The 22755-nt window shown below is 44.8% G+C and overlaps 1 protein-coding gene across 7 annotated transcripts in view; it reads left to right on the top strand.

Moving 5' to 3' along the window:
• The window catches only part of RREB1 (ras responsive element binding protein 1), a 133688-nt gene that overhangs the window by 18193 nt on the left and 92740 nt on the right, over positions 1-22755 (top strand). Inside the window, exon 1 of one of the 7 annotated variants that reach the window (XM_042985779.1) lies at positions 8990-9061. The exons of the other annotated variants lie outside the window; for them this stretch is intronic. The gene's annotated coding sequence lies outside the window, so the exon portion shown is untranslated. Of the gene's footprint in view, positions 1-8989; positions 9062-22755 lie in introns of those variants that run through there. 7 annotated transcript variants of the gene reach the window in all.

The following is a 22755-nucleotide window of genomic DNA, read 5'->3' as shown; positions in this document are numbered from 1 at the left end:
GTGCTGGCTGGTTGTGTGTGTTACTCCATGGATGGGGCGTGGGTATCATTCCCCTCTTTTCGGAGACCGGAAGCTGAGGGTTAGTGGTGCTCGTGTTTCTGAGGTCACACGGCTAGTGTCAGACTGCCGGGAAGCTTCCTGTTCTGGCCTATCTCCGCTGTTTTAAGGGATGTTCTTTTGTTACACAAAATCTCATTACGCCTTTGTACCTGGAGAGCTTGTAGCTAGCATTTTGGAACCTTGATTCTTTAACAGTTTGCTTAGATTTGAGCATAACATAGTATTTGAAGGCCTCACAAATATCCCTAAACAAGCCAGCTCCTGCATTTAGGACACTAGGTTGAGGCATGGTGGAGCGTGGTGGTTCTTGCCTTTGGGAGTTTACGATGGGAAAGGAATTCGCACTGCAGTGTGGACCCCAGACCTAGCACCCGTGGGAAGGCTGAGGCTAACAGAAGAAACCGAAGTGTGGGCATAGAGGGGCAGGTGGGGTGTGGCGTTTCGGGTGTCATTTGGGATCGAGGATCGTGTACTGGAAGATGATAGGGTTGGAGGGCTACCTGGGGCAGGGTGAGGTAGAGACCTGGAGCTTCTGTAAGTGGGAGGGAGCCTTAAGGTTTCGAGCGGAGAAGTGACAGGTTGGCCTGAGCATGCTTTAGAGGCATCCTCAGAATGGGGAGTGTGGCATGTCTGTGCTCCGGGTGGCTGCCGTGGCTCACTTCCCTGTTCGTTTCTGGCCCAAGGCAGAGAGTGCCTCCCACGTCGGCTGGTACAGGATGAACCAAGCAGTGCTCAGGATCTCTGAAGTGCCTAACGCCACCGGAGTGATGTGGACCCGCAGGGAGGCTTGATTTCTTTACAGCCATAGACAGACTCATTTAAAAGCTGAATCACATATGTTGGGCTTAATATTTGACTTCTAAGTTATCAACTCCAGGTGAGCTACCCTCAAGAGCATGATGTGTGGTAGGGAGGGTGCCCAGGGCAGTGGAGACCTGCTTGGTAGAAGGTTCAGGTTCTTATGGTCTAGTGTATCCCTTTGGGGGGCTTGTTCGCTGAAACACCATATCATGTTTATAATGTTGGCATATTGGTTTGTCCCTTAATAGCACTGGTTTACTGAAGGTGGGGCCGGAAGGCTTTCCTGGCACGTGTGTGTCCTGAGATGTGCTGTGTGGACACCCTACCTGGAGCACTGTGGCCCCAGAGGCTGGGGCCAGTCTACCAGCCTCCCCCACCAGCCGGTTTTTAAGTCTGTGGCTGTCTTTGGTGGTTCCTGGTGAGAGAAACTGTGGTGTCCACCACAGCCCAAAAGGACAGCAGGGACACGCTCACTGCCTGCTTGGGGAGAAAGGGAGCCTGGATGTAGGAGTTTTACTGATAACTCGCCCGTATATCATTTTTACCCTCTGTAGCCTTCCTGTAGAACCCTGCAAAGTCCAAAGCCCTTTCCCACCTTTCCTTTGCTCTTCGACCCTCTGGGGAAGCTGGAAAGTGCCCGAAAGAGAGGCAGCTGGATGCATAATCCACACACGCCAGCTGCCGCCCCAGGTGACCCAGACTCAGTGGGTCTGTCATTTCACAACTATCTGCATCTGATCCTGCTCCATGGACACACACTCAGCACCTCTGTAAGGAGCAAATTGCTCCTCACGGCTCCTGCCCCACGTGTGGCCTCCCCAGCTCTTTCCCTTTGAGCTCTGTCCGTGAGGATGCCCTCCTTGCCCCCTTCCCATTCATTTGTGTGCAGTCATTTCTGAGAAGCAGCTGTGCACCCATCATGTGCCAGTCAGGGTAAATGCTTTTCATGCATGATCTCCATAGTCCTTACAAGAACCCTACCAAGCCAGTGTATTCACATCTTGCAGATACAGAAGGTGGGGTCTGAGGAGATGGTCCTCATCAAACCAGATACCCTTAATATGCAGGAGACTCTGTGCACCCCAGCTTTTTGTGCCTTGTCTCCTTTAGTCTTTGCATTGACCTTGTGAGGTCATTGTTCTCTCCATTCTACAGATGGGGAAGCTGAGGCTTAGAGCCTTTAAATAATTTGCCTGGAGTCACTCCAGCCTAAGTGACAGAGTCCAAATTTGAGCCCCAGCCAGTGTCCTTCACTACAGGTGCTCTTAATTAATCTTTGCTCTTCTGTATTTCTTTGGGTAGAAATTTCTCCCTTGGGGCTGACTCGGAGCCCATGGCTTCTGTTGGATTTGTTTTCTAATGCTTTTTCCGTGCCTAAAGGGGGAAGTGAGGAAGCTAATGTTAATCAAGTACCCACTAGATTTTTAGGCACGTGTTATGTTTTCCTTATGCTGGAGTATATGCTCCAGGAGGGCTTTTTGTTCCTTTTTTTGGTTTGTTCCTCCATGACTCCAAGCATGTTAACCACAGTGCCTGGCACATCTGGTGCTCGGTAGTACTCATCAAATGAATGCAGGAATGAGGCAGGGGTTCTGTTAACCCACTTTATAGGTGGAGGCAGTGAGGCGGAGAGGTATGTGACTTGCCCTTCGGCACACGCCACAGTTACGAGCTGCTTTTGCTCTTTACACCACAGATCTTCTGTTTTTTTTTTTTTTAACAGATCTTTTTTACACATGTAAAGTGTAGGGAGTAATCAGATCTATGTCATGGGATTGTAGGGCATGATATAAAACACTATAAATACTTACCCAGTGTCTGGCACAGCATAAAGCTTGGATGAGTGGCATTGCTTTTGCTGTGTTTCAAATCTCTCGTCTGCAGGTGGCTTCATTTGGGGCAGGGTTGACCTACAAATCAGCAAAGCTGAAAATTTGCTAGCCACTGAAAACTTTTAATTTTATTAATCGAATGTCCCTATTTGTGCTGTACTCTCCGTCAAGCCATAACAAGTAATAACATTGGTGAAATCAGTTTAAATCTACCCCAGGCAAATGGCTGCAACGAGCAAGATTTGATTAAATTATATTTTGCGTCTGCTTTGTTTCTAGTCAGAATATTCTCCCAGAAGGGCCTGAGGGATCACCGTCCAGTTGTTCCTTAGAACCCCTTAATTTACAGGTGAGGAACCTGAGGCCTAGAGAGATACAGGCTGGCGGGGAGGGTGGGGCAGGACTTGGTCTTGCAGGTTAAGCTCTCTTCAGCGTCAGCCACCCTGTCAAGTCCAGACTGCCAGAGATTTGTCCTCCGTGGGCTTGTCCGAACCCTCTGCAGGAGCCCCCGCATTCCTGCTGAGGATGTTAGTGAGTAGATCCTATCAAGAGCCAGTAAATCAGAATCGCTGTACTATGTGAACATTTCTCATTATAAAATGTTCATATTTACTGGAAATAATACGAGGGAGTGTGAGAGACATCAAACCCCCTGTCATCCTGTCCCTTGGATTGCAAAGGAAATATTCCTAAGTCTACAAACTTGTTTTTTCCCCATTAGGATTTTGTTATTTCGTTGCATTTTTAACTCATTCTCACCATAGGAAATTCTAAATGAACAAAAAGGGAAAAAAAGCTAATAAAGCACAAAGTAAAATTTCCTTTCATGAGTCTGAAGTAACTTTTAATGTATGTCCTTCTAGGTGGTCTTATGTGAAAACATAACCTACTACTAAAATGGGATTCATTACATTTGTAGACAATTAAAAAGCCCATTTTTGTACACGCCTTTATACCAAATCTGTTAAAAATTTAATGTGATATGATAAGTATCTGCTGATGTATTTAAATGTTCTTTAACATGAAAATCACATTACTTGGATGTGCATAATTTAGGGGAGAGGGCCATAGGGTAATGCTTTCATTATTTTGCATTCCCTGGGCATTCATCATGTGAAGGGAGGAGGGGTATTTTCCTAGGTTAAATGAAGCCAATCGAGGATTAAAATTTTTACTGTGAATTATTAAAGTTAATCAGAGATTGATTATTCTAAAGAGGAAAACACTGAAACAATATATTTATTTTTTGATTAGCATATGATCTGTCCTCTTATTACTCTAAACCAATCAGTCACTGATGAAAAGCAAATTGAGCAGTTCAAAAAGTCCTTCCAGAGGGCCAGACTGTCTTGAGAAGAAGTTTCCCATCCGATGTATGACACGGTGTTGTGAATGCTACATACAATGTGATATGTAGTTTACCTGTGGTTGTGTTTTTAATTGGGTATTTTGCTTCAATTAATGTCATGTTATTTGGACATTTTAGAGCAGTTACTCCCAATTTTTCCCAATATAAGGACCTATTGTAATGGAAAAACTTTTTCCAGAGCAAGCACAATTTCAATTATAGATTCTATTGGCAGTCTCCGACAAAAAATTCTTTAAAATAACACATTTCATGGAATTAGTTTATTACAAGAGCATCTTCACACTCTTGCCAAGTAACAGTACATATATGTGTATGTGTATGGTTTACTTGGTTTGCGGATGCTTGATGAGCGTATGAATGAGTGGACCCCCTGAACTAGCTCCCTGGGGCATCTGCCCTAGAGGAAAATGGATCCTACATATGAAGAATTCTGAGGTCGAATGTTAGGAAAATAACGATTAGATCAGTTCTAGAGGGCAAATGAGATGCTCGAACTCCAGGAACAGCTGCACAGGTGCAAGATCTGAAGGCCTTTATGTGACAGGTTAGGAGGATGCATTCCGTTCCATCTGCTCGCTACTGAAGCTTCCAGAGGTGCCCACCCAACCTGCTCCTCATTATTTCAAAGGAAGAAATGTTGGAGAAGTAAACTGAATCAGAAACACTTCAACAGACCTTAATGGCATATCTCCCTTGGCCCTTCTGATTAATTTCATATGATCTGTTAGAGAGAGGGCTGGATTTGCAGCCTAGGTGACTAGTCAGGTTCTAAACCCAGCCCAGCCTTGATTATGGTTAATGGAAAGATACTGCACCTTGCACCTTGGTTTTTCCATCTGTAAAATGGGCAGAATCTCTTTCCGTTATCATATTCTTAGGAGGTGACTTAAGGATGCTCCCAGGCAGTGTTTTCTCTTTTTAATCAGTAGAAGTAAACAGAAAAGCTTTTGTGAGGCTAGACACTATTGTCCTTCCATATCAAGGATAAATACCATAAAACTAGGGAATTTCTAAGTATCCTTTATTTATCTATTTATCCTTTATTTCTAAGTATTCTTTAAGGCAGAGCAGCAGCCAGAGGACCTGCCAGTGAAGTGAGACCTTCCTCAAAAACCATGCACCTGAGGTTCTATTTTCTTCTCTTTAAAATGAGGGTGTTAGTGACTTAGTAATTGTTCAGTAGTGATACCTCTTAAAACACTATTCTTAGGGATGCCTGAGTGGCTCAGTCAGCTAAGCATCCAACTCTTGACTTTGGCTCAGGTCATGATGTCAGTTTGTGAGATTGAGCCCCATATCAAGCTCTGTGCTGATAGTGTGGAGCCTGCTTGGGATTCTCTCTCTGCCTCTGCCCCTCCCCCCTCTCTCAGTAAATAAACAAACAAACAACACAACACTACTCTTGGGCTCTGACAACAAAATCCTTACACTGCTTAACCACCCAGATGCGGGTAGGAGACTTAGCCACCTCATTTCTGATGTCAGCTGTATAATATGAAGGAAAAGCATCCCTCTGGTTTTCTGATTAGTTAAGGCTGGGAGCAGGTATTCTGTTTACATTGTATGTGGTATCTGTGCAAATTCAAAAAAATGTTGCATGTAATCTTTATTTCAAACTTACATAGCCTTTTCAAGTTGCTTGCTCCAGTGAACCTTCAGGAGTGTCTTAGCAAGCAAAAGAGGGCACACAGTAAGCACGTATCAGTTGAGCCTGGGAAAGAGCAGGGTTGGGGAAGCTACTACCCAGAAAAGACCATGTTGTTTGGATTTTCTGCAAAAAAAATAAAACTGGATTTTTCCTAAAGGAGACAGGAAGAATTATTTTCACTAAGCAGACTTGGTGAAAGAGGTGGCCTGTGACTAGAGTCACCTGAACTGTGAGTTACAGGGCCACTGCTGTCTGCACAGTGGGACCAGTGCCTCCCCTGCCTGATGCCCGCAGCTGCGGTGAGACTTTCCCAGTGCACATCACAGGCGGTGCTTCCTTCTGATGAACACTGACCTCACAAAGGTTTCCAGGCAAGAAACCCTCCAAACACAATTTCAAGAATTCCAAGACAATTTTGCAGTTCTGATTCTAAAAGAGGTTTGATTGGAAAGGGGACTCCATCTGCACTTTCTTTCTTCTTTGTTTTATAGATGTTAGTAATTATCTTTAAAAAAAATAGAAATGAGTTCTATCTTAAGATTTCAGCTGAGTTTATTTTGAAGAACTGTTCGGTCAGCTGGGGTTTTTCTCCCCATCTGTAGTTTGCTTCAGGTTTCAGTGACTTGGCAATATGGAGATAATTCATAGTAGCTCACTAAGTTTTTTGTAAGAGATGTTATTGGAGGAGGGGTTACAGATGCATTGTCGGTTTAGAATACATAAGTAAAGGTTTCTCTGAACCTACCTTACTTTTTGAACAGGAGAAAAGATGATTTTGGGGGTGTAACAGTGTACCAAGTAATGAAGAGCAGTCTTCAAAGACCTTTAAATCTATAAACAAAACATAAATATCTTTAATCAAAATGTTTTGAGTTCTGAACCTGATGTTTCAAGGGTGCTTTATTATCAGGTGGCTTGCAGAAACACGTCATTAATCAAACCTGTTGCGTTTCCCGCAGAATTTCATTAAAAAGGTTCCCATACCCCTTAGATGAGGGGCAGTGAAACAGAAACTTGATAGAAATACTAAGGATGGGGAAAGATCAAGCCACCGTGGCACCTGGTCCTCCTTTCACTTCCTTTCCCAACTCTGCCCCTCCGAGATGTCTTCGAGAAGATGGAGGAAGCTGCATGCAGCTGGGGTCATTGCCCTGGACCTTGCCACTCCTCTGGATGTGGGGACGGGAGTGGCACAGCCCTGGGAGTTCCTTCCCCAAAGCCTAGTGCTGGCTCTCCACGCTCAGCCTGGGGCCCCAGCTTTCTGGGAAGGCCCGGGAGGAGGCAGGGGCAGCGTGGGACTGAGAAAGTGCCTTCCTCAGGGCCTTGCCTTCTGGAATGGGGTGCGTGGCTGGGGGGACAACGAGTTGGAATCCAGAGCAGAGGGTGGAGGGGCTGACAGCAGTTACCATCCTTGCAGACTGGGCCAAGCAGGCCGTGGTGCAGAAGTTCCTTGTCTGGCTCTTGGCTTTCTCTCTTCACATTTTGGCATTCAGTGAATGCATTCGATAAATCTATGCTTTTCTGATGTGAGTATGATGTGCATGTGTGCTTTCTGTTTGTTTTTTGGTTTTTTTTTTTTTTTTGGTGTCGAACAGGCAGTAAAACCAAGAAGCCAAATGCTTGGATTGTTGTTGTATGGATTGATTGAAACTAGCCAAACTGTGGGAGTCACTTGCCCTGACGATTCCGGGTAATACTTTTCGCTTGTTCTACTAAAAGAAAAAAAAAAAAAAATTACTTGCAAAGGTGCAGAATCAGATGCAGGAGTGGAGGGTTCGGGTTCTGCCCTCCCAGGGCGCCTGCGTGATACTGGAAGGAGAGGAAGGGAGAGCAGAGCGGCTCTCAGCTGCCGGCCTGGCTCCTCCTCTTCCTCTCCGGCCCCGGGAGCCACAGCCTTATGGTTTTGAGAGCACAGGGCCTAGTGCTGCGCCCAGCGGTGGTATTTTAAAGTATTTCTCGGTAGTTTTTAGGATTATCAGTCGTCACTTTGCAGGGTTCCTTTTCATTTTCAAGGGCACCCAGTATCACTGTTTAGTTCCCTTTCAAAAGCCCTCTTCACACACTCAGGCCCAGTCAGGAAGATTAATAATGTTCGCTGATTTACTGTCGCCGCAAAAAAAGCATTAGTTAATTAGACTTTTACACCTCAGTCAGATGGCATTAGACACCCTTTGTGCGCTTTAACTCAAGGATGTTAAAGACCTAAATCTCAGAGAAAAAAGAAAAGAAAGAAAAAGGACAGGCACTTTTCCAGTTTAAGCTGCATGTTGGTCCATGTTAATTAGGCATTTGTCCCTTCGTCTGGAGGTGATAGAAAATGCCAGTTACTGCGGTATTTAACTGACATCAAACTCCCGTCCAAAGAATTCAGTTGGGCCCAGCCTCCTCTCTTAATTGGTGGGAAGGAAAACTCCGGCACACACCCAGAATAAGGAGGAAACTGTTACTTTAACACTTAAAAATTTTCATTCTGGAGGATCTGAGGAACACTTGTGTATTTTTTGTTGTGGATGTTAACTGTGCTGTGGAGCTTTTTAAAAACTGTAACAGACTCTCCCTCTCAGACTTCAGCTACCCAAATGATTAGCTTTTGTAAGTCTTCAGTAAGTGAAAGTTTAGTCATTGCTGTTATCCAAGGTCAAAAAGTTATCCAGGGGCCCTTACAGATTTATTTATCTGTTTGGCACTGTATTTAAGAAGACATTTAATTTTCTAGCGCACAGTCAGATCTGAGCCAGTACTAGAAATTAGTTTGTGGGTTAAAGTGCCAAGTAATAGATGTTTTGAAAACCAATATATGGTGGCATATGAAAAGGATGGTTTTTGTAGGAATGATTAGATGAAACATGCTCTTTGAAAAGATTTTAAGCAGCTTCTTCCTGGTTGCTGGAGAAGGTAATTCTCAGTGACAGGAGTTTAGTTTACCTTATTCATGAGCTATGTAAAACAATTCCAAAAATAATGAAAAGATTTTTTTTTCTAACTAGGGGTAGCCTTATTTGACTTTAAACCTTACTTGCTTTGTCTATGGTTTCTAGCCAAATGTTCACACGTTTGAGAGCACTTCATTTTCAGTACTGAACTACTTTTTCGTGCACTGAATGAATGCAATATGTTAACACTCCTGTCCGGCCCAGAATTGCTCGGCTGCCCCTTGGCCTGCCTGCCTGGTACTGGCTGAAAAGGTACCATTGTTTGTTCTGCAAACACTGGGTGATGTTTGTTTCCAAGGTGACTGGTTCTATTGCTGCCCTTTAAGCTGGGAGGGGGGGGGGGGATGGGGGAGAGAGAAAGTTGGCTTTAAACACCTGAGAGCATCCTGTTCTGGATACGGTCTGTGTGTGTATGTGTGTAAGTTGAAATACTCTTTTAACTGAGTTAATGGGAGAAAAAGGGATCATGTGGAAATGTGAGAAAAAGACAGATTATCAGTAAGTGAAAAAGATCAGTAAGTTCTGATATTTAACTCTGTACTTAGAATGAATGTAATGGTAAGAAATGTTAGAATTCAAGATCTGATTAGACCATAGTGAAGTGAACTATTTTTACATTTGAAAAAGTAAAGAGTCAAGGGAAGAAAAAATATTTTAGATGATAACCATTGAGATGTTAAATTTGTGTTTGCATGAAATAGTTCTTCAGCTGCCATCTGTAAACAGCTCTTTAGATGAATAAGAGTATAAGGAAACCTGGTTATGGATCAGGTAGGTAGTTAGGCCTTCAAAAACAAGTAAGAGAATATGAGATCTAAAAGGCTGGTTTCAGTTTTAAGTTCTGGAAAGAAACATTGAGAAAATGGTTAAATAGTTGAAGTTTATTTGTGTCCAAGATTTTCCCAAAAGGTAACAGATTAAAAGCATCTTTGGTGGTATATAATTGGCTTATTCATCAGTGAGAAATTTTAAGTTCAAATCAGAAGGAAAAAAAAATTATTCCTCCCTTCTTTGTCCCCCACCCCCTCTTTTTGTTTTATTGTACATGGATGCTGTTAACAGAACTTTGCCTTTTCACTCCTATCGGGTTTAGTACAGTTCATGCACAGGTTTCAGTAAACATTAACTACTTTTATCAGGGCTTGCAGTGTGCTGAATGGTTAGCAAAGAGAGTGCACTGCAAGAGACAGATGAAAATGAGAGAGTCCAAGGTCACATGGATGTTGAGTTTTTAGAAATTATTGAGAATTTAGGGAGAAGACATCCAGTTTCACATTTTAAATAGCCTCTCGAGTTACGTGAGCCTAAGACAAGGCTACTTTGCCTAGCATTTCCATGTGCTAGTTAAAACTGATTTCTTCAGATGCTCCCTCTGAATGGCAGGCAAGTGATTTTAAAATTGTTTTTACTTTAATAAAAGAAAAAGGGAAAAAAAATCTCAGCTTTTGTCAGGGCTGCCTTCTAGAATGAAAGTGTTTCAAGGTCCCAGCAGAGAAGTACTATAACATTTATCACGGTGATTCTGACTATCTCTTTCGATTTTATAGGGGTGTCTTTTTTACTTTCTCAAAGATTATTTGGGATTGATTGCCCTCAGATAGATAACCAGTTTGGTTCTAGGGGTTAACACGTTAAGTCATAAACCAAGTGCTAGAATGAAATATGGCCAAATAGAGACTACACATACTCTTTTCAGAAACCATGGAATACTGTAAAACTTTCGCCTCTGTAGCCTTTTCAAAACCAGGAACGTGACTTGTGCTTTTTCTAAAGGAGATGCATGTCTTTAGAATTACTGGCAATAAATATTGTCGTCTTTCTTGCCCCTCAATTCAGTGCAATGTGTGGAAGCAGTCAAATAAAGCTTGCCCCCCGGGTGTCGGTGTCGTGCCCGGCTCCCTCGTTGCACAGTCATCCCTGTGGCTGCTCCGACCACAACGGCAGAGCCCTGTGCACGACAGGGGGCTGCGGGGAGAACACCCGAGCCACCCCTCAGGCTCGCGTCCCCCCGCGGGCTGCAGACTCCAGGCTGTGCGGCTGGGTGTCGCCTGCGCTGCCGCTGCGGGCTTGCGGGTGGGCGGCCGGCTGGGGGCCGGGGAGGGGCCTGGGAGGACGCGCGGGCGGAAGGCGGCCTGGGCACGCCGCCCCTTCCCTCGGCGGACCAGCCTTTGTGCGCTGGGGAAGCCGTCGAAGCACAAGTGTGTTCGCACGGCTGGAAGCGTGTGCGCCGTTGTCCCGGGGGACTCGCCCCTCCCCTCCGAGGGCGGCCAGTGGGAAGCGGACGGGGGGCCTGCGGGGGTGACCTGGAGGAGGCGCGGGTCCAGCCGGGGCCCTCTCGGGCCGCCCGCCCCACCTCAGCGCCCGCGCTGGGCTGCCCGGTGAGCGGGCAGCGGGGCCGTCAGTCAGGGCGGCGGGCGCGGATTGGTCGGTCGGTCGGCCGGCGGGGGCGGGGCTCGGGCCGGCCTTCCCGGTGGGCGGTGCCAGCCTCCCTTCCAAGAAGACCTTGACGCGCTCTCCTCGGCCCGCGACGGCCGAGCAGCAATTTAATGAACAACCAGAGATCTTCAAAGGGCCCGTTTAGTAATTGAGCTCGTTTTTGAAAAGTGAATTCTTAGGAAGAGATTAGAAAGTGCGTGCGCTCGGTGCGAAGTCCTGTCCCCCCCCCCTTTTTTTTTTTTTTGCTAATTTGATGCCGTTTAGCCTGTGATCACTTTTGGATTTTCAGAAGTTTTGCATAGGCGTGAGCTTGCCCACTTGTATTTTGTACTGATTTCCCAGAACAAGTCCACGTTAACACATTTGGTTTACCTGATGGCAGTTTTTCAGTGAAAGCAGCATGTAGCTAGAAAATATATGTAGACTTGGGGCGCCTGGGTGGCGCAGTCGGTTAAGCGTCCGACTTCAGCCAGGTCACGATCTCGCGGTCTGTGAGTTCGAGCCCCGCATCAGGCTCTGGGCTGATGGCTCGGAGCCTGGAGCCTGTTTCCGATTCTGTGTCTCCCTCTCTCTCTCTGCCCCTCCCCCGTTCATGCTCTGTCTCTCTCTGTCCCAAAAATAAATAAAAAACGTTGAAAAAAAAAAAAAAAAAAGAAAATATATGTAGACTGTTTTTTACATAGCAGAATGGTGCAGGCATTATAGGCAGCAGACCAGGATCTGGGAGAAGGAGCTCCATGAGACAAGGAGAGGGGAGAGTGGCAGCAGTCGGTTCGGGTTCGCTGAGCTTGGAAACAGGACGGCTCCTGGTCCTTTCCCGCTGAGTGTTGGGCACCTGTTTTCTCCTTTCCAGTGTGACCCGCCTTCTGAGAGTGGGGTGGTGGGACAGAATACAAGCAAACAGGCCTCAAGTGGCTTCAGGTTTTAAGACTCAGTTACTTCCCAGCAGTGCTGGGCCCCTCCTGAAAGTGAGGTGCGTCTGTCTCATTCTCCCTTCATAATCAGTGTGTTGATGATGATAAGGAACACATGCAGCTGGGATGCAGTTTCTTGATGTTCTGTACTTTAAGTGCATGACCACCGAGGACAACAGGTGGTTTGGTGACGGTCAGCCTTACTTCTGATGACTGAAGGCCACCTGCCACCGTGCCCTGCTGAGTGTGCCCTGAGCTGGCAAAGTGGATGAGGCACATGGCTCCTGCCGGTTCGTCTGTGTCACAGGGCTGGGCAAAACCTGAAGTGGCCAGCTCACTGCACCAGGGCACCATTGCCCTCACTCCATGAGCAACGTAGTACCTAGTGACTCACCTGGCACAGTCTCTCCACTTTGTCACTCGTCTCATTTTTGGTGTGCTGCCTTGGTGTGCTCCCTTTTCACTGGGTGGCAGCATCCAAAACAGTGATTCTTCAACTGGGGGTGAGGGGAGAACTTTTCCTTAAGGCACATGTCAGGGCCCACTCCAAAACATGTTGTGAGGCTGGGACTTATCCTTCTGAAAAGCTTCCCAGGTGATTCTAATGAATACCCCTAATAATTAGCATTCAAAGCTGTATTTATAAACGGGTTACTTTTATATTTATGTCTGATGAGACAAATGAATACTTTTGAGCCACTGGGAATTTTAAAAATAAATAAAAATAAGAAGTGATATATAAACCTTGAAATTCTCCCATCTAATGCTTGCTTCTTGCAGCCCTGAGTTTTCTATGAAGGCAGGTATTGTGGTACCTGTGCTAGAACCCTGATAGGCTGTCTACACTGGCAGGTGTAAATGCTACTAATTAATTTTTTAAGAACTTGGCACAATGACAATTATCAGGGATGCTGAGTAGCTGGTACCAGATGTTTCTTTTGTTAGGCCATGGAGAGGTTATGTCACAGGTAATAGACTATGGACACGTAATCCCTTGGTCTGAGGCTGTGGATTTTGGAGAGGCTGAATATTTTCTTTAAAAATGGGGGTGGGGGGAGATGGATGGATGGATGGATGGATGGATGGATGGATGGATGGATGTTCTGGTTTCTACCCTGCCTCCCCTGCCCCAGCTCTTAGAGATTATCTTATGTAGAGGTGTCTACTCAATTATCATTAGGCCCAGCTCTTTTGAGAAGCGAATAAATGGTACTTGGAGCCTTTTTATCTAGACCGTCTTGCTCACCATTTTGCCACAGCTGAAGCGACAGCCTGTGCCTCTAACTGAATTCAGTCCTTTTTTTAGTCTTTTAACTGTGGAACAACAGGAAAGTCGGCCGCTCATCATTTCGTGTGCAGACTTTACAGCCTCTGAACAGCCTCTGCTTACGCAGTTCATGAATGCACCATTTGTTGCGGGCACAACTGTTAGATACAACTGGCCTTGCAGCCCACTCTGCCCGCCATCAGTGCATCACTGTGGCCTTTCTCTCCCCCTTTTCTTTCCTTTTTTTTTTTTCCCCTGCCTAAGCCAGATTTTTGCTTTAAATACCACCATCTTGTCCACGGTTACAGTTTCTTTGACCCAACTTACATTTTTCAAATGTAAGTTTCAGAAAGTAGGTTTAATTTGCTCAGACTGTGAGTATAGATGGGGGTTCCGAATAAGGGAAAGTATTTTACTTTATTAAAGAAAGAGGTTATTTTTGTGGCTTGCGTTTGCATTTATGCTTTTCAAAAAATAATCTCAAAGAACCGTGTCACTTTGAAATTTTATTGTAAATTGCATTGATGTTTGTTAGAACGTTTTGGATTTTCCTAGATTATTATATTTCCTTTTAAGCTTTACACACCATTTCTTTGTCATCAGGTATTGTCTTCAGTTTGGAATTTAAGAGAAGCTGTCAAAACCAAACTCTTTAACACTTGGTTTTTAGAGTCTTTGAATATTATCCTTACAAATGACTGTTTATCATTCTTTTCTCCTTTTGAAACAGGGTCCCATCCGAAAATGATACCATTAAGGTTAAAGATTTTCACTTCTGTTTTGTTTCTCTTAAATATACATTCTTTTGCCTATAATTGATTATACATATGTGTTACTCTGTGTATATGCATACATTGACATTATGCCTTCTTTATATTTTATTTGTCTTTTCGTTAAAAGCATGTATTGACTTATTTTTTTGCTGTGTTTTACGCATTCAACAACTGGGCCAAATTGTTACTTCTGACTGCTTTAAGGCCCTGCTGTGGCTAAGGAGACAAATTTCTGTTAAAACAGCAAACATCTTAGAGCAACCAGCTCTACAAGCTTCTGCATCCTGGAGCTTCCAAACATGAAACAGTCATTTGCTAAAAATGAAGAAGCTTTCCATAGTTTGAATTTTATAAAGTACAGGAATGTATTTAGTTGTCATTCAAAGTTGTCATGGAGGCCCAGGGTTGTATTTGTTTTTGTTAAAATTGAGACGTGCAAACATGTTAAAAGGAAAAGGTGTATTCTTTTGTGAGATTGATGTTTTCCTTTTCATCTCACTATTTGGGGGTGGGGGGGTGGGAGATCTATTTCTTTGTGAAGATTAAGTCCAGCGCCTGAAGAGTCCTTACAGTCTTGGTTGATGTAAAAACTAAGCAGTTACAAGTTCCCTGGGAAAGTGAGCCTGGGTTTTACTGCTTCCAAGAACAGTTTTCTCAACCCTGAGTCTGCTCTTAACTTTTAGAGCACTTTCTGTACGTGGTCCTGCAATTTTCAAGCTTGGTTTTGATCTGCACCTTTAAGCTGGGTAAACTCTCATTGGACTTTTCTCCCTTACCATAGTTTCTTGACTGCTCTTCTCATGTGATTAATATGTGTGTTTCTTCAAATGCCAATTGAAACATCACCAGCTATTTTCACCAGGTAGAAACTGCTTTTCCTGTGTCAAAACAACCAGTGTGGCTTAGTTGATGCTTCTGTTGCTAAGCAGGTAAATTTCTGGTCTGCAGGTTGTCTGTTAACCCTGTAAATGCCTAATGTCAAGCAAAACAAAAAACAAAAAACAAAAAAAAAAACCAGAAACCAAAAAATCAGAAAACAAAACCAAGAAGAAAAAAAACCAACAAGGTGATGCTTCCTTCTTACACAATGCTTTGTTCAGGTACATGAAAACTGGGCCTAGCTCACCCTAACCTCCTTTTATGTATTGTGAAGGACCTAGCCTCAATTTTTGTATTTTTGAGGGGAGGAGGAGAGGTAGGAGGTAGAGAGGGCTGGGAAGTTGGCAGTATCCAGGGAGATGACAGCCCAGGGAGCTGGTAGTGAAGGTATCACACCATATGATTAAAAGTTATGGGCTTCAGTCAGTAATGACTTTAGCCTTTTTCTTCAGGACTTTTCCCTACAAGTCTGCCTTAAATTGCAGTATGGCTGTGGGGAAAAGAAGAGGAAAGAAAGGGGTTGCTGTTTGCATCCATTTGCCAGAAAGGAGTTAACAGAACATACCGCAGAACAGGTTGGGCAAGACTGTTAAAGCCAGTGATGAAGCCTTCCTCTCTCTCTCTCTCTCTCTCTCTCTCTCTCTCTCTCCCTCCCTCCCTCCCTCCCTCCCTCCCTCTCTCTCCCCCCTCTCTCTCTCCCCCCCCTCCCTCCCTCTCTCCCTCCTCCTCTCTCTCTCCCTCCCTCCCTGTTTCCTTCTCTCTCTCTCTCTCCCTCTCCCTCTCCCTCTCCCTTTCCCTCTCCCTCCTTCCTCCCCTATTCTCCCTTTCCTCTCCCAGGACTTTAAAACATCTTCAGATTATCCCCTACTCCGCCCGCCCCCCCCTTCAGCGTCTGGCTCTCCCTCTCCAGGGCAGAACATTTGATGTGATGAAAATACTTTGTGGAGATGAGGAGCCTGTGGGAGAGGCCTCAGCCATGCCAGCTGTTTCTTGAGAAATCGATGGCGCGCTTGTCTGTGCCCTTCGCCATGTAACATAGGCCCCATTCAGCAGAGACATTCTTCTGCGCGTATTTATGCCTCTGTGGGACTGTGGGGTGGGCGGCCCTTGGGGGGCCAGGGGGGCTGGGGAGGGGCGGGGGAGGAGGTCGGGGTGGAGACTTGGAGGTCAGTGTGGAAGAGTCCTGTGCTCTGAGTGCCTGGAAGTCATGAGACACTGCTTCTCCAAGCATCTGAAGTCCGCGGACGTAGGGGATGGGATAGCTTGTGGCCATAAATGCAGAGAGGCCGAGCTCTTTAAAGCTCAGTTCTGGCCTGATATAAGTTCTGCGTGGTGTTTGTATCTAATCCCTCCGTAAACATACCATATATAGTCATGCTTGAGCTCACTATAACACACATCACGGGGGAACCTCTCCTAATGCACAGATCCTCGGGTGCTTAGAAGCAGGCTCAGGCTATTTCTGGTGTTGTCATGGCTTTTTTGAGTTTTTGGAGGGGGGAGGAGGAGGGGTGGGTTCCCCTCGCCACCCCCCCCCCCCCCCCGCCTTCTTCGTACCATTTGAAACATGTTTCTGATCCGAGTGTGTCTGGCACTCTGAAAACTAAAGCAACTATATTGTCACGTGAGGAGAAACCGAATTCTCCTTGTACATCTGGTTTTGAACAAGAACCTTGCTTTTCTTAGTATCTTTAACACCATACACGTTTTCTGTTTTATGGTCGCCGTCTGTCTTCAACTGTTTGGTTTTGGAGCATCTTTTAACACCGAGAGGGGAGCTCTCTCCTGTGATATGTCCCTGGCAGCCAGTTGAGAAGGTGCTTTGTGAACTCCCTTTTCCTGTCCAGATCCTCCTTGAGCTGCCCTCGTGTGTTTACAGCACTTCACCTTCAGATTGCCATGATTGCCAGGGCAGGGCACGGCAGCCCTTTTCCCCTTGGCAGGGCTGGGTCCGTGGAGCAGAGAGGACACAGGACTAAGAAAGAAACGTAGTTAATGTAGTTGGATGTCCCCCCCCCCCGCCCCCCCCCGCCCCACTCCCACCCTTGGAATACCTGTAGGATATAGCCCTTCTGTTTGTTGGAGTGAGTGGTGGGGGGCATTTGTGGCTCAGATAAGAGACCTCTTCCTTTTCCTCCTCTTATTTTCTTTTCCTTCCTTCCCCCCCTCCCTCCAAAGGCTATTGCTTTTCTTCTCAGGCCCCGTGTATAGATAACCCTTGAAGAAAAGGTGTTTTGCAATGCTGGGATGTTTGGGTATTATTACACGTAAAAAGACAGGATGGGCACTTTTCTTTGCCTTGTTTTCTCTCATTGGCCTCATCGCAGTGAATTATATCTGAGTGTGTGACAGTTAATTGTACCATCCTTCGCATTTCCTAAGCTGATAAGCCCCTTTCTGTCTGTCTCCATCAAGCCTCTTTGTTTGAGAAGCTCCTAATGCAGTAGAAGAATAAAGAGACAGTTTTCTTATTGACTGAAGTCTCTTAAGCACATTCATTATGCTCTTTATCATATCTTTTTTAGAACTTTATTCCTTTAACTTCTGTAATTGAATTGTTCCAAGTAGTACAAATGACCAGTAAATGAAAACTTCCTTAAAAAGATCAGTGAGTCCAGAAAAAAAAAATGGTAATTTTTTGAAGGCTATGTGTATTTATTTCAAACTTTTAGCAGCACCTGGTAGATCATGTTCAGAGTAAGACACAGGTTCTGCCAGAGGACCAATTGCCGATATGGAAATAGCAATTGATTAATTAGCTGGTATTCAGTGGACTTAAAAGCAATATATCACTTATGTGGAGGTCACTTATTTGGCATTAAGTCCAGAATATTCAGCATGTGAGTGAGAGAGAATAAGCTGCGAGGGGGGGTGTGTGTGTTGGAATGGGGTATGCAAAGCCATGCAGGTGTAGGAAGTCTTAGTACTAACACTCACTCCTACCCTTGAATCATGATGATCAGCTAGGCCTGCACTCTAACACCATTTATCCTTACTGCGCATGTGGTCCTGACCACTTGCCTACCATTTTTTCACGTGTTCAAGTCAACAACAAATTAGAGGCCAAAGTTGGTGCCTCGGGGTGGAGACAAGTCATCAGAAGGAGCTGCATTTACAGCAAGAAAAGATGTCAGCAAATGAGCAGAAGAATTCAGACAGCATGGCTGGTGACCATTGGGGGAGACTGGGCAACGTGAACAGAGAGGAGTCCTCTGTGTTCTTTCTTAACAGCTGCATTGCACGCCTATCCACAATGATCTCAATAAAAATTTCAGTTAGGAAAAACGCATGGCTGACTGAGGCCGTGCGGTACCGGGGCAAAACTGAAATAGGGGGGGATATTACGCTAGTTTCCGAAGGCACCTTGTGTAATGGTTGTTCACTGTAATGATCCTGAGTCATCACCCAAAAAAGTTAGATTAATCATATGTTGATTCACCATGTTCTGCTTAAGGAGATGGGGAAGTTTGAAAGATACTTTGGAATGATTTACACCCAGGAGTTTTATATGGAAAATTAATTTCTGAATACTTCCCTCCACCAGCTCCCCTCAGTGATATGCAGCTGCTTTGTGAGTTAACATAAAATGTTAGAATAAACCTTCCAGTGTATTCATGTATATACCAAAATGGTATTTATTTAGCCCAAATGTGCAAAAAAAAAAAAAAAAAGATTCGTTAACAGATTCACATGGTGTCCAAATACCATTACCAGGTTGTTCATCTGTATTCCTAATGAGAATTGTTCTTTTTTGTATTTTTAGTGGAAATAATACACAAAATGTCATGGATTTTTAAAAGCTGGTGAGAGAAAAGACCCCCTCTATCTGGTGGGTACTGAAGAAGTCCTACATACCCTGGGTGGTGGACAGTTTGTAAAACAGGAGTTCCAATCACTTTTTGTCTGTTTTTATGGGTCTGCCTTTGTTTTTTTCATGATTCTTCCACAGTTCACATCTGTGCTCAGGATTGATCATGTCACCTGGAATGGTGTCTGCATGGCTTTTTTTGGCCAGGAGGAACAATCCTAATTTGAAAAACGAAATGCTTGCTTACCAGCCATTATTGTTTTTTAGGTTATTTGTTAATTTTTTTCCTCTCCGTAGCTCCATTTTGTAGATGGAGACTACTGTGGCACTCATGATAGAACACCAAAATCTCTCTTGGTGTTGTTAAGTATTTTGGGACATTTTCATGGAAATCCCAGGATTGGAAAGCTCCCGGGGCAGCTAATACCTAGTAATGGTTCTGAAGCATTTTGATTTTTATCTGCATATGGCACATTGCTGGGCCTAAGTTTTAATAATCCTACTCATAAGTGCGTTTAAATTAGCTTCCAATGGTAGTAGATTTCTTTAAGTCTTTGGTGCCTTTAGATGTGCTGTAATGCAGTTAACCTGAATAAGGTTGGTACAAACTTTTCTACTACTGAATCAAATAGGTTTCGTGAGTTTTGTTTTGTTTTGCTAAGAGAAATTATTCCCTTTGAAAACGTAATTAGTTTTGTAACCCGGTCTTCTGCGTATCCATGGAAACTATACCTCCGGATTGCCATGCTGAAGGTGGAAAGTATTCTCTTATGGGTAGCCGTTTGTGACTCGTTCAGGGGAGGGAAATGAATGTAGTTGGGCTGCATTTAATAAGAATTAGTTCTCTGGATGTTGGACGCTCACAGCAGATGGAAAAGTAATAAAAACCATTACTTCCCAGGAAGCAAGGAGCAGGTCTTTGTGCTGACTTCTTGGGGTGGGGACAGCGCAGGAGGGGTGTGGCACAGGGTAAAGGGCTTGTGTGTTATTCGGTGTGCTGAGCTGCGCAGCGCCCCGTGGCTCCCTACACGGCTCGGTTGGAGATGATGTACTCACCGCATCCCCTGAGTGGGCGGGCCTCCAGGACAACCATTGAGAGGTGGAGATGGTGGAACTGGAAGTGCCTGGGAGGGAGACATCCAGGCGTAGATTTGAACAGCTGCTGGCTGCCTGGATATCAGCCTCCATGAATCACAGGCTCCGAGAACTCCTCTGTGGGGCTGGAGGCCTACCTTGAAGAAGGAAGGGGGAAGCTCTCTGCTGATACTCCGATGCCCCCAGAGCACTTGCAGGGCATGACAGAAAGTTGGGCAGTTACTAGCGTCTCGATCCATAACGTTCGTTGTTTGTTTAAAAGCTTTTCCGCCTTCACGTAATCCTCATCTTGTATTTGAAGTAAATGCTGTGGGTCTGCTTTAAAGGCTGACTAAAATGGATTTTATTGGGCGTTGGGTTATTTGTAAGGGGCCCTGGGGGCCAGAGTGAGACCCAGAGAGAAGAATTTGATCAATTGATTTAAGGTGGTTGGAGGATTGAAATGTTACTTGATTGCTGGTCTTATCCAGGATTTTGAGATTTCAAGGAAAAGTGGACAATGCCTGCTTTTATCTGAGGGATTTCAGCAGTCATATGATCAGCAAACCAGCCCCCAGGAGCAGCCAGCTGCAGTCTTGGTGCCGGGAGTTGGTGCAGAGGGGGAGCTTGAGGGTGCACAGGATGTGCTGATTTTGGAGTCATTTAGCCAGGATGGTTTGGGTCATGGCCTAGGTGTGCATAAAAGTTGCACATCGCAGGGACGTGCATTTGTATGGTCTCAGATTTATTGGGGTGCCAGTCAGAGAGGCAGCAGCAGTGAGAATGGAAGGGAGCGGCATTCCTGGTGAGCACACGACCCGCAGTTCCCTGTGTGTGGGAGAAGGTGGCCACCAGGCTGGGGCGGGCAGCAGGATAGAGCCAACCATCTTGTTAAGCAAATAAATTCCTAACACCGGGATGATGTGTAGAAGTCTGCAACCACAGACCTCTCTGGGCAGAAGTAAATGGAAAGGGGCTTTCAGCTATATGAAGCATAGTGTTTATAGACCCCCAGGAATTAACTTAGAGCTTTGGCCCTCTCAATTTGAACATGACTATGGAAGAAATAAACTGCACAAGTTAGACTACAAAAATCACATGGGATCACTTTTACATGGCTTTCATTTGCTAAACGTGGATGTTCCCAGTATGTTTCTCTTGCAGATGTGCACACAATAACTCTGATTTGAGGACATATTAGGAGCATTATAAAATCAACTTGCGAAATAATAAGGGGTTTCCAGGGGTCTTACAGGAGAGTACTAGCAAGATGTGAGGCTGAGTTCCTTTAGCTCTGTGATTATTAATAAACCCACCTATTATCGAACTGCACATTACTCCTGTTCTCTCTGGTTTCCCGACAGTGTCTGTCCTCTGGTGTTAGCTCCTTAATGAAAAGTGAGGAAGTAACCCTGTTGTAGGGTATATGTGAGACTTCAGTGGTTTCTCTCATCTTTTTTTTTTTTTAAGTTTATTTATTTTGAAAGAGGACACACACTTGGGAGGGGAAGAGAGAGAGAGAGAGAGAGAGAGAGAGAGAGGGAGGGAGAATCCCAAGGAGGCTCCACACTGTCCTCGTGGAACACAACCTGAGGCTTGAACTCACGAACCATGAGATCATGACATGAGCTGAAATCAAAAGTTGGGCGCTTCAACGACTGAGCCACCCAGGCACCCGGGTTTCTCTAAAGTCTTAAAGGTAGTGTGTCATATGATTTTTCTTTTAAATAAAGAAGTTTAAGTGTTCAGGTTTGCATTTTTGTTCATGACTTTTTCATATCTCCTGAAAGAAATGAAAAAAAAAAATCCATTCACCCAAAACCCCAACAGTCTGCTAAATAGCTGTAAAACAGAGAAATGCAGCTTTGAGCATTGGGGCCTTTTTATTATTTTCAACTCTGATTTTACGGTCGAGTTCTAATATGTGACCAAATGTATTACATGAGTGTTTACCCCCCTTTTTTTTTTCTTCCTCATTTTGGCCACATGGGAGTACCTAAAGAGATGGAATGTGCCACACCCCGAGAATGAGGCACTCTAGGGGCCTAGGAACTTGAGAAGGCCTGAAGCAGCAGGGTCTGTTCATCTCGAGCTTGGCCTTGCCTGTGCTAAGTGGGGAGCAGAGAGCCAGTGAACTCCTTCAGCATGAGTTCTAAAATGTGTGTGTGTGTCCAGAGGGGCTCTCCTGCCCTCTGCAGAAGGAGTGAGGGAGAATTCTGGCTAGGAGTCCCTCTACCTTGTTTTGTTTTGTTTAGTAATCTCTACATCTACTGTGGGGCTTGAACTCAGGATCCTGAGCTCAAGAGTCACGTGCTCTTCAGACTGAGCCAGCCGGCCCCCCCACCTTTGAGATCAGTTGTAGATCCCTGACCTTGTCCTCACAGAGCGCCCTCCAGAGAAGTGCTGTTCGGTTCTTTAAACCCGGAAGGGCTTACGTGATTCTATGCTCTCTCCCCAGTTGTTTTCGTGCATTTCATAAATGTCCTACCTTGGAGTTCTAGATTATGCTTTGTTTTGGCTGTGTGTGTGTATGTGTATGTGTGTGTCTGGGTAGGGGCTGACGTTTTTAGGAGACAAGAATTTTTATTATGATTCATTACACATCATCTGGAAGATTAGTATATTGTGGACAGCTCATTCCCTGCATGTTAAATTGCACATTTTCCTAGGTTGACTAGAAATTATGATTTTTTTTTTTAAGGAGTCGTTTTGTGGTTACATGGTGATGCTTTTACCTTAAAGAGATCACCTTCTTTCATTTGGCCAGAATACATTATCAGTTCAAACATGATTTAATGAATAAAATTGAATCCCTTTCCTTCTGGCCTGCTTTTGGGAATCAAGGGATTCCAGGAGTGTGAGTGTGCACATATTTGTTTCCTAGGGCTCTTGATCTGAATCCTTCAGTGTATTTACTGTTCACATTTTCAGTACTTCTTAGCATATTTAGCTTTCTAAGTT

The sequence above is a fragment of the Panthera tigris genome, chromosome B2 (assembly GCF_018350195.1).
Source record: "Panthera tigris isolate Pti1 chromosome B2, P.tigris_Pti1_mat1.1, whole genome shotgun sequence".
NCBI classification, from domain to species: domain Eukaryota; kingdom Metazoa; phylum Chordata; class Mammalia; order Carnivora; family Felidae; genus Panthera; species Panthera tigris.
Note: the sequence above shows the minus strand (reverse complement) of the source record. Positions and strands in the feature narration are given on the sequence as shown.